A 12,122-nucleotide genomic window follows, 5' to 3' on the forward strand; every position below is an offset into this window, starting at 1 on the left:
CCTCAGAGTGGTCCTTTATGGGAACAAACATATAACGAGGCCTGATCGTTAACTAAGACCAGGCTCTTTCATCAGGTACTAACAGAGATGGAAAAATAACACCAAGAAAACATAAAAATTGGCCCCGAGATGTTTTTTGACTTCACACACGTGTCTGAAAAATCAAGCAAAACAGAGGGGTAGTGACCAGTAATTAAAATGAAAAACACAACAAAACCAAATAAAATCTCCCTCGTTTCACAAATATTCAACGCAATCATTTCTGAACAAAACTATAATGTTCTGGAGAACCCAAATTCACTTTATGTTCGAGAAAATATTTTTCATGTTAATGTCAGGCCATGAGTACTTAAACAGTAATGCTTTTCAGCATCCCTGTCTGTAGACTCTTTTAATAGCAACAAACCAGGCGCTGTTTATAGCCTGTGGAAATGACTGGAAGAAAGATAGTCAGAAGTTCAGTCTATTCCTTAATAAAGACCATTCACATTATGGCCCCACGGGTGCTCACAATCATGCTATTGAAGTAATTTCTGCTATTACTGGAAATGAAAAGTTCACTTGTTACTTGGAGCCTGTTGCACTCAGAAGAAAAGATTCTTAATTAATTAATTAATCTTCTTTTAAGCTTTCTTTGGAGCATGGAGACTCCTCTTGTCTTGTTTTTATAAGCAAGACAAGGCTTATGAAATGAACCCGTATCTTTCTTGAGATCAACTGGTTTGGTTCAAGGGGGGGGAAATAAAAATCAAGGAAACTTTTGGACACACGAGCCTTTCTTTGGGTTTGAAGGGTTCCTTACATGAATGCTGTACAAAAGTGCTGACTGCTCTGCTAAATGCTTTGTAAAAGCAGCCTGAACATGGCAGTCAATTTGGGAGGACACAAGTGTCTCTCGCCAGAGGAGAGTTTCTATCTGGGGCCTATAACAGACATCTATACATTCTCATCCTGACAACAGAAAGGAATGGCCATGCCTTGCTACCAAGCTACTTCCTTCCCCAAGAGGCCAATCTTCTCCCTGTATCCTTTAATATCTACATTAATTTAATGGGAAAAATTACTCACTCAACCATTAGTCAAAGAGCCGGCCCCACAGCTCCAGCCATCAGCAGAAAACAGGACAAAGATGATAAGAGTAAAAAAAAAAACCAAAAATAAATTTTCAAGCCTTAACTGCAGGAGGATTTGTTTTACCTCCTGCTCAGGTAATTTGATTTTCTTAACCAAGCTCACAACACGGGGCTCCAACACTCTGTTGTTGCTGGACACAAACATTTCTAAATCTGAAAAGTGTCCAAGTTTGGCCTCCATCACCATGACCAGTTCACTGATTGCTCCTCCAATTGTTACTTATTAGAGCATTTGCTATCACTTGGTAGAAATACTGATCAAACTTTGCTAAATTTTTAACAAGTCAAAATTAGACTTGCAGAAGACCTTTTCTTTCAGGAGCTAGCATCACTTTGAGAAAAGCCACAGATATTTTTAAGCAAGGAGCTATTAATGGTAAATGATCAGAAAAATGAAGGTTGAGAATGCAGCAGAGAAAATATGTCCAAAAATCACTGTGTTTATCTGCATCTCCCCAGGAAGAGTGTCTTCTATTCAAACTTGTGTGAGAAACACGAGCATGAAGCAACCAGGATTAAAGTAAAAGGAGATACCAGAAAGAGACCTCTAATGGAACCAAAAGGGCATTTCCAGCTAGAAAGATTTCTCATGAACATAAAAGTAAAAAAATCAATTTATTGAATCCTAAACTCCTGGGAGAAAAATAGTCAGTTTTTAACTCAAGAAATTCAATGGTAAAATAGAATTTCTGAATGAAAAAAATGAGGAAGACGGACTGACTTGCTGAGCTGCAGCTGAAAGAGGAGGTGTAAACTCCCCTGAACAGATCTTCATCCCTCTTTTTATTTATGCACACACATAAATATATATATATGTAAAAGCACCATACATTTTAACAGTCCTTTAATTGTCTGGTGGGACAGCTGCAGTTCAGGTAACATTCAGTCTGGTTTTGTAAGTACCCCATGCTGCAACAGAGTCCAAGGCTGCCATTCGGCCCAAGGCACTCAAGAAGTTCAGTTAATCCATTTCCAGATAGTATATAGACCATGAGTAGAGTTGGGAAGAAAGCTGGACAGTAAGCTGGGACCCACAATCACCAGTGCAATCAGGTAGAGTATAGATTTTACGTGGCTAATTCTCAGAAGAGGTTGAAAGTAGAGCCTCGGGGAATGCACACATTATCACAGCACAGCAGGTTCCCCTGCACGGCATTCCTGCTTCGGAGAGAAAACATGGAGCACAGGGAAGTCAGCATAATCAGAGGCACGGGTCTCAGTCACAAGTCCTGGTTTTTGTAGGATGCATAAATGGAGCCCAGGGCAATTCTTGTTTTGCAGAAGATAGGAACCTTTCCTAGCACCCAATCCAGATTAAAAAAACCAACTTTTCCTTAAGGAACAAGGGACAAACAAGTGCCCTGTGGAGGTCAGGCCATACCCCAAACCTTCACTGCTCAAGTAATGCTTTAGGATGCTACTAAAGCAGCAATTCACCATGTGCCAATTCACCATGTGTGATCACAGCATATGAATGTCCTCTATCATTACTTACATACTCCATGCTATTTTTACACTCAGCAATACTTCCAAACATACCCAAAATACTATGAGAATTAATGCCCATTTTTCCTTACAGAGCTTTACAGAGATCTGGTTGCACATTGGATGGAAAACATGAGCCATCACTTCAGTTTTTCACACAAAACATACAATGAAATTTAAAAAAATTAAATGCATTGAAGACTCAAGGCATGAGACTGGGGATGCAATACCACTGCACATCAATGGTGTGAGAAACTGAGGCACAGAGCCAGTTGTGTCAAAAGAGAACATTCCATTTTAGTGCTCATTCTCTTTTTCTTTTTTTTTCTTTTTTTTTTTTTTTTTAAATAGTTTTTGTTGGAAGAGACCTTAAAAATAATCTCATTTCAACTTCCTGCCATGGGCAGGGACACCTTCAACTATCCCAGATTGCTTCAAGTCCTATCCAACCTGGCCTTGAACACCTCCAAGGATAGGGAGTTCACAACCACCCTGGTCAACTTGTGCCAGCGCCTCAACACCCTCACATAAACTTTATATTCTACACCTTGAATTCACCCATATAATCAGGTATTTGGGTTTTTGCAGGCACCCAGCCCTGCAACACAAGGGCCAGGGGGCCTCAGAGGAAACAGAACAGGAAAAAATCTGTCTTCCAAACTCTTGGCCGCAGTGAAGTTTTCTGGCTTTCTGAAGTTTGCTTTTAAACTCTCAGAAATACTTCAAAGGTGCTGGGAACCCACCACCTCACAGCAAAGCAGCCTTTTCACACACCTCCAAAATACCTGGGGCAACACCTTTCACCTCCACTAGAAGTTGAAGGCTTTGTTTAATAAGTTTAAGAGGGACCATAAAAGACTGCAAGTTCTGAATGCTTGCCAATTAGTTACCCACAAAACACCACCATTTCAGAGCATATTTCTGTTAATAATATACAGACTCATAAATGTCACATGATTCTCCTCTCCTCTGCCTGTGTCAAAATACAATTTCTCTGCTCAGCTCTTATCCAGAAGTTTTCTGGCTGCATGTCTGGCAGACAAAAGGAGCATCTCCCCACCAGTGATTTCTATATTGCCTCAAAGCTCATAAGCTTTCAAAGAATCAGCTCAAAAGCTTTTTGAACATTTTTTGGTTGCAATTTTGGGAAGGTGGAGGTGTGGCCCCTGCTCTGGAAAGTTAAAGTAACCACATTGAAAATGTTTTGACCAGTCCATTGCTCAGACTCCAGCCTACCCACTGCAATGAAAAAGGTATAAAAAGTCCAACATTATGTCAGGCTTTCCCACTGGGAATGTTTCTTTGCAGCCCCAGGCAGCAAATGGTTTTAAGTAAATGGCTAACACCCTGTATACATTTCTATCTTTATGTAGTTTCTGTCACTTATTATCCATTTTTAATCCTACTAGGCTCTTTGTCTTAATGGTATCTGATGAATTTCCCAGGTTAATTATGCACCATGTAAGAAAATATTTTACTTGTATCACTTTTAAATTCATTAGCTTTTAGTACCATTGTATAGCACTCCACTTGCTCTTGATTTATGGGAAAGGCTAAATAGGATCATCTGACTGACCTCTCCTGGCAATTCACTCTCCTATATACCACTAACACATCAGCTCTCATTTGTCTCTTAATCAATTTAACCTTCCCTCGAATAGAAGATCTGCCACACCCCTTACTACTTGCTCTGTCTTTCACTGGATGCTCTGTTCATCTATTCTGCCCTTTAGAACAAAGCTCTAGGTATCCAAGGGGACAGGATCCTTAATATTTTCATTATTGAACTCTTTACAGCTCTTTAAAGAGTCAAACAGCTTGTTTGTATCTGATTTCTCCTCTGCACTGAAGAACTGAACTGTCCTTAGTGCATGGACCAGGTTCACAAGGGAATTTTGGGAGTTAGGTGCTATTTCTGGTCCATACAGAGAACACACCAGTGCTGCTGGTATCTCCCTTGTGGCTACCTCACCTTGCAGCTCTCCAAAATTCCATCAGCAGTTTCAGCTACACAGGCCTGGCAATCAGCAGGAGGAGGGAAGGCAGGATAAGAAGAGACTGTCCAGCAGCAGGTCTGCTCCTGTGCCATAACCCAAAGTACAGGGAGCAGGAGTGACCCCAGGAGGCTTCAGGCTTCCCAAAGGATTAATAATAGTATGCTTGTATGCACAGCAACAGCAGTGACAAGAGGGATGCCCTATGCTCTGCATCCACCTCTAACATTATACCCCCATCCATATGTGTGCACTGAAGCTCTTTCCAATGGACAGGGTTCTGTAGGACTGATGGTTACTGGTGCTTTCCTGGATGTTGGAATGGTAAAAGTCAGTCTTCTAACCCCCAAATTCAACCCAAATTAAACTCTCTTTGCCACTTGGCAACATCCAGAAAGTTCTACTTAGTGGCAGATTTTTGGCTGTGTGTATATTCAGCCCGGGAGAAAAATAAGCACTGTGGGGATCAGATTAAAGGTATCTGGCACCTGCCTGAACCACTGTCACCTTAGTTTCTGAGCCCCTTGCAGTCTTTGTGCTATTGGCTTACCCACAGGACACCAGCAGGGACTGCTTTTGCCTTTTGATGTTTCAAAATTAAAATGCAGCCTATAGCAGCTCAGGGATATGGATCTGGAACTTACTACAAGATGGGCCAGGATCCTGGAAGGGGTATCAAGCTGCATTCTAAGGCTGCAGCACACAGGTGATACTGCACATTGTTTTCCAGTTGGAGATCCACATTTCCGTGGAATTACAGATTCCATGCTACCCCAGACCACACGGTGCTGCAGGAACGTAGAGCTGACAATCCCCTTGCTCCGTAAGACACCCGAGTTCAGGTAAAAACAACACAATAATATTGGTTATTCCAGGTTTACGGAGTGCTGTTGGTTGGAAAACAAATCGAATTTTCTTTCGTGCTTATGATGCTCTTCACTTCAAATGTGAGAACTCAAAAACAAAGCAGCTACCTTAAACAAACATGCCCTGAGATGCAAAACACAAACACCTTCCCGAGACCTCTAGTACTGTTCTTTTTCACGTCATGTCCCTTTGAAGTGCAGATAGCCAAAAACATTGGCAGTGCTTTCCCTCTGATGCTGCAGTTTTTGAGAGTATTATGCATATTGCAGATGCGGTTTTCTTGCACTAGATTGAAAAAAAGAAATAATCTTATTAAAAATGTAAAAGGATTTCAGGGTTCTGTGCATACTCAGAGAAAAGAGAGATGTCAACAATAAACATGCCATCTGAACAATACGGAAGGACCTCTGTCCCATGGGCATAATAGATGTTTTATTAATAACTTGCTTTTATATATTTTTCTCATTTCCCAAAACAAAGGGAGGAGGGGAAAAAAAAGAGTGGGTTGGAAAATCAAAACGTTTCCTTAACCGGACAATTCAACATCCTCCCCAAAACACACGAGGATGAATTGAGACCTGGTGCATTTTCTGAGTCTCTGTTCTCCTGTCCCAGGTGCTTTTCTACCATCAGGACACCCCTGGCATGGGGACAAAGACCCCCTGTTTTTGAGGAGTCCATCATGAAGTATATCAGCTCAAGCTGACAGATTAAAAAGGTGGATCTTTTAAGTGGCTTAAGGCAGACTCAGCACAAGCATTGATGGAAAAGATGGGGTATTTACAATTTACTGATTGTCTGAGATTGGGTGGAAGGATTGGGTGGACAAGGTGTAAGAAAGAATTGGAGGGAGGACATGGCCACTTTTTTCACTTTCTGGAAGAAACAGAGCAGCTCGGCCAAAGCAAAGTTTTTCCTAATTTAAATCAGCATTCTTCTGTCAAGTAGGAGTTTCAGCAATTGGAAAAGGAGAGAGATGTGTCTTTGCTCCTCTAGGTACCTTCAGTCTGAGCGTGTTTCCAGACCCTCTGGTCTGGCCCATACCAAGTGAATATGTCCAGGGAATCATAATATTTACTCTCTTTGCTATGGTATAATTTCCCCCCCAAAGTCTGTATTTCAGACAATCTGAATGTCTTTGGGAATGCTGTTCCTAGAGTATAGGCCTTCAGTAAACTAGTTTTTCTTCCCAAATGGCTTTGAAAAAGCCGGGCAAACATGGGAGGGGGGAACAGAGACATGGGATGCACTGTGGCATGGGGTGTTGGCACTATATGATCTTTAAGATCCTTTCCAACGCAAACCATTCTATGATTCTATTCAGTGAAGGCAGAAAGAGCCTAAAGAAATTTTTCTATTCCATTTTCTGCAAATATATGTGACCCATACTATTATAACACACATCTTGTTTTCTGGTAACCTACCTGTATAAATAGAGTCTTTGCTGTGAAAAACAGATGCTGCTAGAAAAGCCTCTGATCTTGATACTTGCAAAGAAATACAAAGGCTCCACCTCAGAAGCAATGTCATTTATCCCTAAGATCAACAGCAGACACTTGCTAGGAAAACATTTTAGAACAAGTAGTGAAGAGAAGTGAACCTTGAGATCCACAGCCGAAGGGTCTGCAGGCTCTGCTCAGGCACTAAGAAACCTTTCCAGGATGCAGAAATTCCTGTTTACTCACATAAGACTTTAATTGCTTCGTATCCCAAATAGTTTCTACGCAGCCAGACATTAGATTTTTTAAATCCTTTTCTTATCTGTACAGTTAGGGGTCCATTCGTAAAAGAATTGGAACACTTGCCCCCAAAGGTACCCGAGTGCAGAAGGAATCCATCACTTGCATATCAGGTTGGGAGGCCTTTTTCTGCCTTAATTCAAGTGCACTCTGCACTCTACAGGGGTCACAAGTCAGGCTTCTTGCCTTTTCTATGGACACTGCTGTGAAAGAGGCCAGGATAACTCACTGGATAGATGGGAAAAAGCTCTCTAATTAAGAAGCAAGTGTACATCTGTCTCAGGCCACTTGCCAAGCATAATGTGGTGGGGAAGCAAATCATTCTGCTGTTGGAAACTGTTCCTTTTGGACTTGCTGACTCCAGAAGTGGAGGTGACAGACGCCTCACAGTCAGGTCTCGGGGCTTTCTGTGCCCACCTAATGGTGACGAAGTTGTGGGATTTGTCAGAAGTTCATCTGATCATAAACGTGCCAGAGGTTCCTGAGGTTTAGACAGCTCTGAACATGTCTCTGATTTACTTATTTAAACTTATACCAGGCATTACTGTGAAAACACAGGTACACGTGCACAGTAACAGATGTGTCTGACAATTATCTCCAGGAACCCGTGGCCAGGTTGTGCCAAAAATGGGCCCAGATGTGGCCAGTGTCACCATGTGGTGGGAGGAAAAGGAGAAGGGGAGGACACTGTCAAAATGGATAGGCAGTTTGGCAAGAAAAAGCTGGACCACTTGGGAAATTTGGCACATCCCTGATTTTCTGCTGCCCTCCAAAGAGACTGTGCTTATGGAAAGAAGTCTCCCGAAAACCTTAGACTGGAGTTTGATGAAAAAGCTAGTCCTGCCCCTGAAGATCATACTTCACATGAGCACATCTCCTGCATGGACAACGGAGAAGAATATGTTACCAGAGCCAGAATTCCATCTGTTCCTAAGTTTATATTATTAGTTTCACATCATATCCTTCTGAAGTTATTAATAAGGGAAGAGGTGAGAAAGAGAGGGATGTAGCCAGCCACTCTGGGAACAAACGAGAGCACCCTCAGCACCATCCTGCCATCACACATGAAGCAGGTGAGATCAGTGTCCATGTTCTGAATGAGGATAATGATTTGGGCTAGTGCATCATTGCAACTTCAGCCCATCTTCTAGAATAAAAGCAGCCACTGTGGTACTGATGTCCCTTCTACAGTCACTGGTTAGCCAGTAAGGCCCTGAGGTGGCTTTTATTATCCTTCTGGTTGTAGTAGCACATAGAGAGGCAGATTCAGAGCTTATATGAGATGTCAAAGTTCTTTTAACCCTTTTTCTCTCCACTTCAAGCAAAACTACAAAGTCTTGAAGGGTTGTCTCATGTTAGGTTGGATATTAGGAAGAAATTCTTGACTGTGAGGGTGGTGAGGCCCTGGCACAGGTTGCCCAGAGAAGCTGTGGCTGTCCCATCCCTGGAAGTGTCCAAAGTCATGTTGGACGGGGCTTGAAGCACCCTGGGATAGTGGAAGGTGTCCCTACCCATGGCACTGGATGAACTTTAAGGTCCTTTCCAACCGAAACCACTCTGATTCTATGAAAGAGCTGTAAAAGAGATCCGAGCTCGCACAGGAACGTCTTTGCTTAACATCCACCGCGTTGATGACTGTAAGTTAATTACCGCGCACACTGTACCGGTGACAGTAAATATTAGTGCTCTGTGCTACAGAACAAATATCCCATGATGAAAAATTCAAACGGTATCGAGCTTTTCATTAGTGCAGTAATGGTTTTCTCACACATTTAGCTCATTTTTAATTCGACCTGCTAGGGGAAGGAAATGACATACTTTCTGTTGAATAAGACAGCGCCGAGATTATATGAAGGTGCGTTTTTATGGGTAAAGAAACGTATGCCACATTAATCTATTTTTATGCCTTGCAGTACGTGCTGATGAGTCATTTGAATGCCAAGTTTCATTAGTAAATTGGGAGTGATATAGGCAGCTCTGTGCTAAAATAAAAATACATATTTCGTTTAAGAACGTGAAAATTTCACTAGAGCTGCAGAATGTCTTAAACACTAAGTAGGATCATAGGATGTAAGGATTAAATCTTAGAACCCTGTTTACAGAGGAAATTTTGTGTCCATAAAATGCACATTAGGAAAACAATCTGTCCGACATTGCATTGTTCTATCATTTCTCTACGGATCATATTAGTCAGTGTCCTGTTAACATCCATTTTATCATACTGTCATAATATTATATTGAAATGAGATCTGGCACTTTTGGGGTCCTGTGCAAGATGAAAAAATGGGTCTCCAGCAGTCTTCCTCTTAGATATAATTGAAAAAGAGGCAGGCATGAGGGCATGCTGTGATTCACGCTGCCGGAGAGTGATCTGGAATCATTCAGATGATGAGTACATAGAGAATGCCATGCACAGAAAGATGGCAATTTGCTGTACTAATGTTTTGAAAATGAAAATTTCTAGCTGTTTTGCAGAGGAGCTTAGTAGGAAAGGCAGAAGAAAAAAAACTAATAATAAAATCTTTTATAGTTAAGTCAGATTATTTCTGTTGTTTTTGGAAAGGCTGCACTGCAAGAAATGTGTTTTCTGGAGAATGATGTAAAGCATAAATGAACATTGCTTTATTGACCAAAATAAGTGTAAAATACAGGAAATGGAAGGAAAACAGCAAATGAAAAAAATTTTCTCCTGTTCCTTGAAGAATAGTTTTACAGAGGGATCCAGGGGGACCTTTCAGGGTCCTTAAACTGAATCTTGAATTCCCACTGTGGCCATTTGGCCACAGGGATGGACACCCACGTACACCCAGCACTTCAAGCCCATAAGCCTATATTTCTGCCATCAAGCCACATTTCCAATAGCCAAGCTACCTGAAAATTCCCAGCAGGAATGAAAACAATGCTTCTCCTTCTTCCCAAATAGATTATAACTAATGATATCAATGTCCTATTGTTTTGGTGCTTCTACTGAGCTTTAACACTAATAAATAAATCAAATGAACACTTCCAACCTTTGTTTAATACCTATGCTGTCAGTGGTGGTGCAGAGTCAGTATTAAAAAGATGGGGTTTTTTTCTTGTTGTCCTTTGTTTTGATTAGCTTTGTTCTTGATATCATCATTTGGTATTAAAGGAATGAAATTTAGTACTAAATTATGTACCTTTCTTCAGAATTTTGTTGTTAAAGACTCCCAAGCTCATGCAGCTGGCCTGTCCTCAAGAGAGTGACCCAGCTACCTGACCCGAGTTCTCTTTTAGGAACTGAACCAAGCTTCTGTAAAATCCAACCCTGCTTTTGGTCCCCACTTCATCGGGGGTGCAGTTGGAGACCTGCAGAGAAAGCAAGGCCACAGGCTCAACTCCTCATCAAACACATGAGAAAATCCATTTTAGTGAACATTCCTTTCAGAAACCATGCTGTACAGTAACAACTCTATCTGCATGTTGGAGCAGATGCAATCAAAATCAATGTTTTTCAGCAGGCTTTAAAGAGCCTTTAAAATATGGTACATCATCCATATTTTTGCCCTCTATTTTACAGCTTAAGTTCTTCTCAGCTACCCCTCACCATCCTCTGTGGTTGCTGGAGACATTTTTAAATCATCATTCCTTGTTCTCCTCAATGTATCTGTTTTTACCATTGCTATTTAAATTTTTTATAAGTCTCTATACACTGAAACAGTCAAAGTGTGATCTTTCCAGCAGAAAGGAGGAGACTCCTTTCCTTAGGAGGAACATATGTGCTTTGCAGGGCTATGAGTGACCCAGAAATAGATGGTTCCTGAGAAAACACTGTTAAGCACCAAGATGGGCAATTTACTACACGTGCAAGTCCAGGTGAACAGGGAATCTCCAAGAATCTCCCATTGAGCCGAAATCGGGACCATTTTTATAGCTTTCAGTTTTGAGGTCACAGTCACCCGGACTGGAAACTCAAAAATGACTTCAAAAAGGCAAATGCTAACTAGATTTCACACTAGATTTCATTTTACTTGGCATTACAGAAAGAATGCAGGTATTAAATAGACTGTTTCCTGTATACAATAAGGTTAATTAGTAGCAAGGGATGGAAATCAGTGTAGACATAACTCTTTTAGACAGGTATCAAAAATAATCCCCTGATCCCCACAGACCCCAGCTGCACTGAAAGAAGAACAATATAAAAGATTCTTTAAAAGAAATTTTTCAAACATTCTCCAGGTGTCCCAGCTATATTTAAATGGGCCCGTGGCCCCATGCGTACTCCAACCCTTTCTGCTCTACAGTTCCCTTGCTCCAAGTTAAATGAGCAGAGTACTTGCACAGAATTTTGAGGTGCAACATAAAGGATTTCTGTACAAAGAGACTGGGATTGCAAACCGAGGCAGACAGGAGAACAAAAAGAAGAATATATTCTGGAGTGAATGGGACTTCCCTAAGCTCCTTATCAATAAGGTTAATAAGGGTCCATGCAATTTACTGATCACTACGATGCAACAACTGGGCTAAAGCTATAAAGAAGCTACACAGATACCAGCTTTTCGTGCTTCTCAGGGTCCACCACATTAAAGTCCCTTTACCCTTCCCCTGTCACCCCTCTCAAGAGAATAAACTCCAGTCTGTGTGATTGGCCTCACTAAAATCCCTGGTCTGCTATTACGCTTCTACCTGCCCTAGTTAAGCAGATTAATAGTTATTTCCTTGAATTTGATCCTCCAGTCCCTTTGTAATTGAAGCAGTAATGCTCAGATATTTCTAAAAATGTATTTCTGAAAAATACATTTCCTTTTTTCTCCGGTTTAATTTTGTTATCCTCAATCATATGCATGATAGGAAAAAAAAATCCCAAACTTCTATCTCCTTTATAAAATACATGTCATATCAAAAAGGTGACAAGAGGGGGAAAAGTAATTAGTGAGTTCACA

At 41.1% G+C, this 12,122-nt stretch overlaps 1 long non-coding RNA gene across 1 annotated transcript in view; it reads right to left on the minus strand.

The window, feature by feature from the left end:
• LOC127481276 (uncharacterized) overlaps window positions 1-12,122 on the minus strand; it is a 46,662-nt gene that overhangs the window by 33,423 nt on the left and 1,117 nt on the right. The gene's annotated exons all lie outside the window — the stretch shown is intronic.

Source organism: Manacus candei, unplaced genomic scaffold (genome assembly GCF_025592945.1).
Source record: "Manacus candei isolate 608988 ecotype Guabito, Panama unplaced genomic scaffold, ASM2559294v1 h1tg000077l, whole genome shotgun sequence".
In the NCBI taxonomy this organism is placed as follows: Eukaryota; Metazoa; Chordata; class Aves; order Passeriformes; family Pipridae; genus Manacus; species Manacus candei.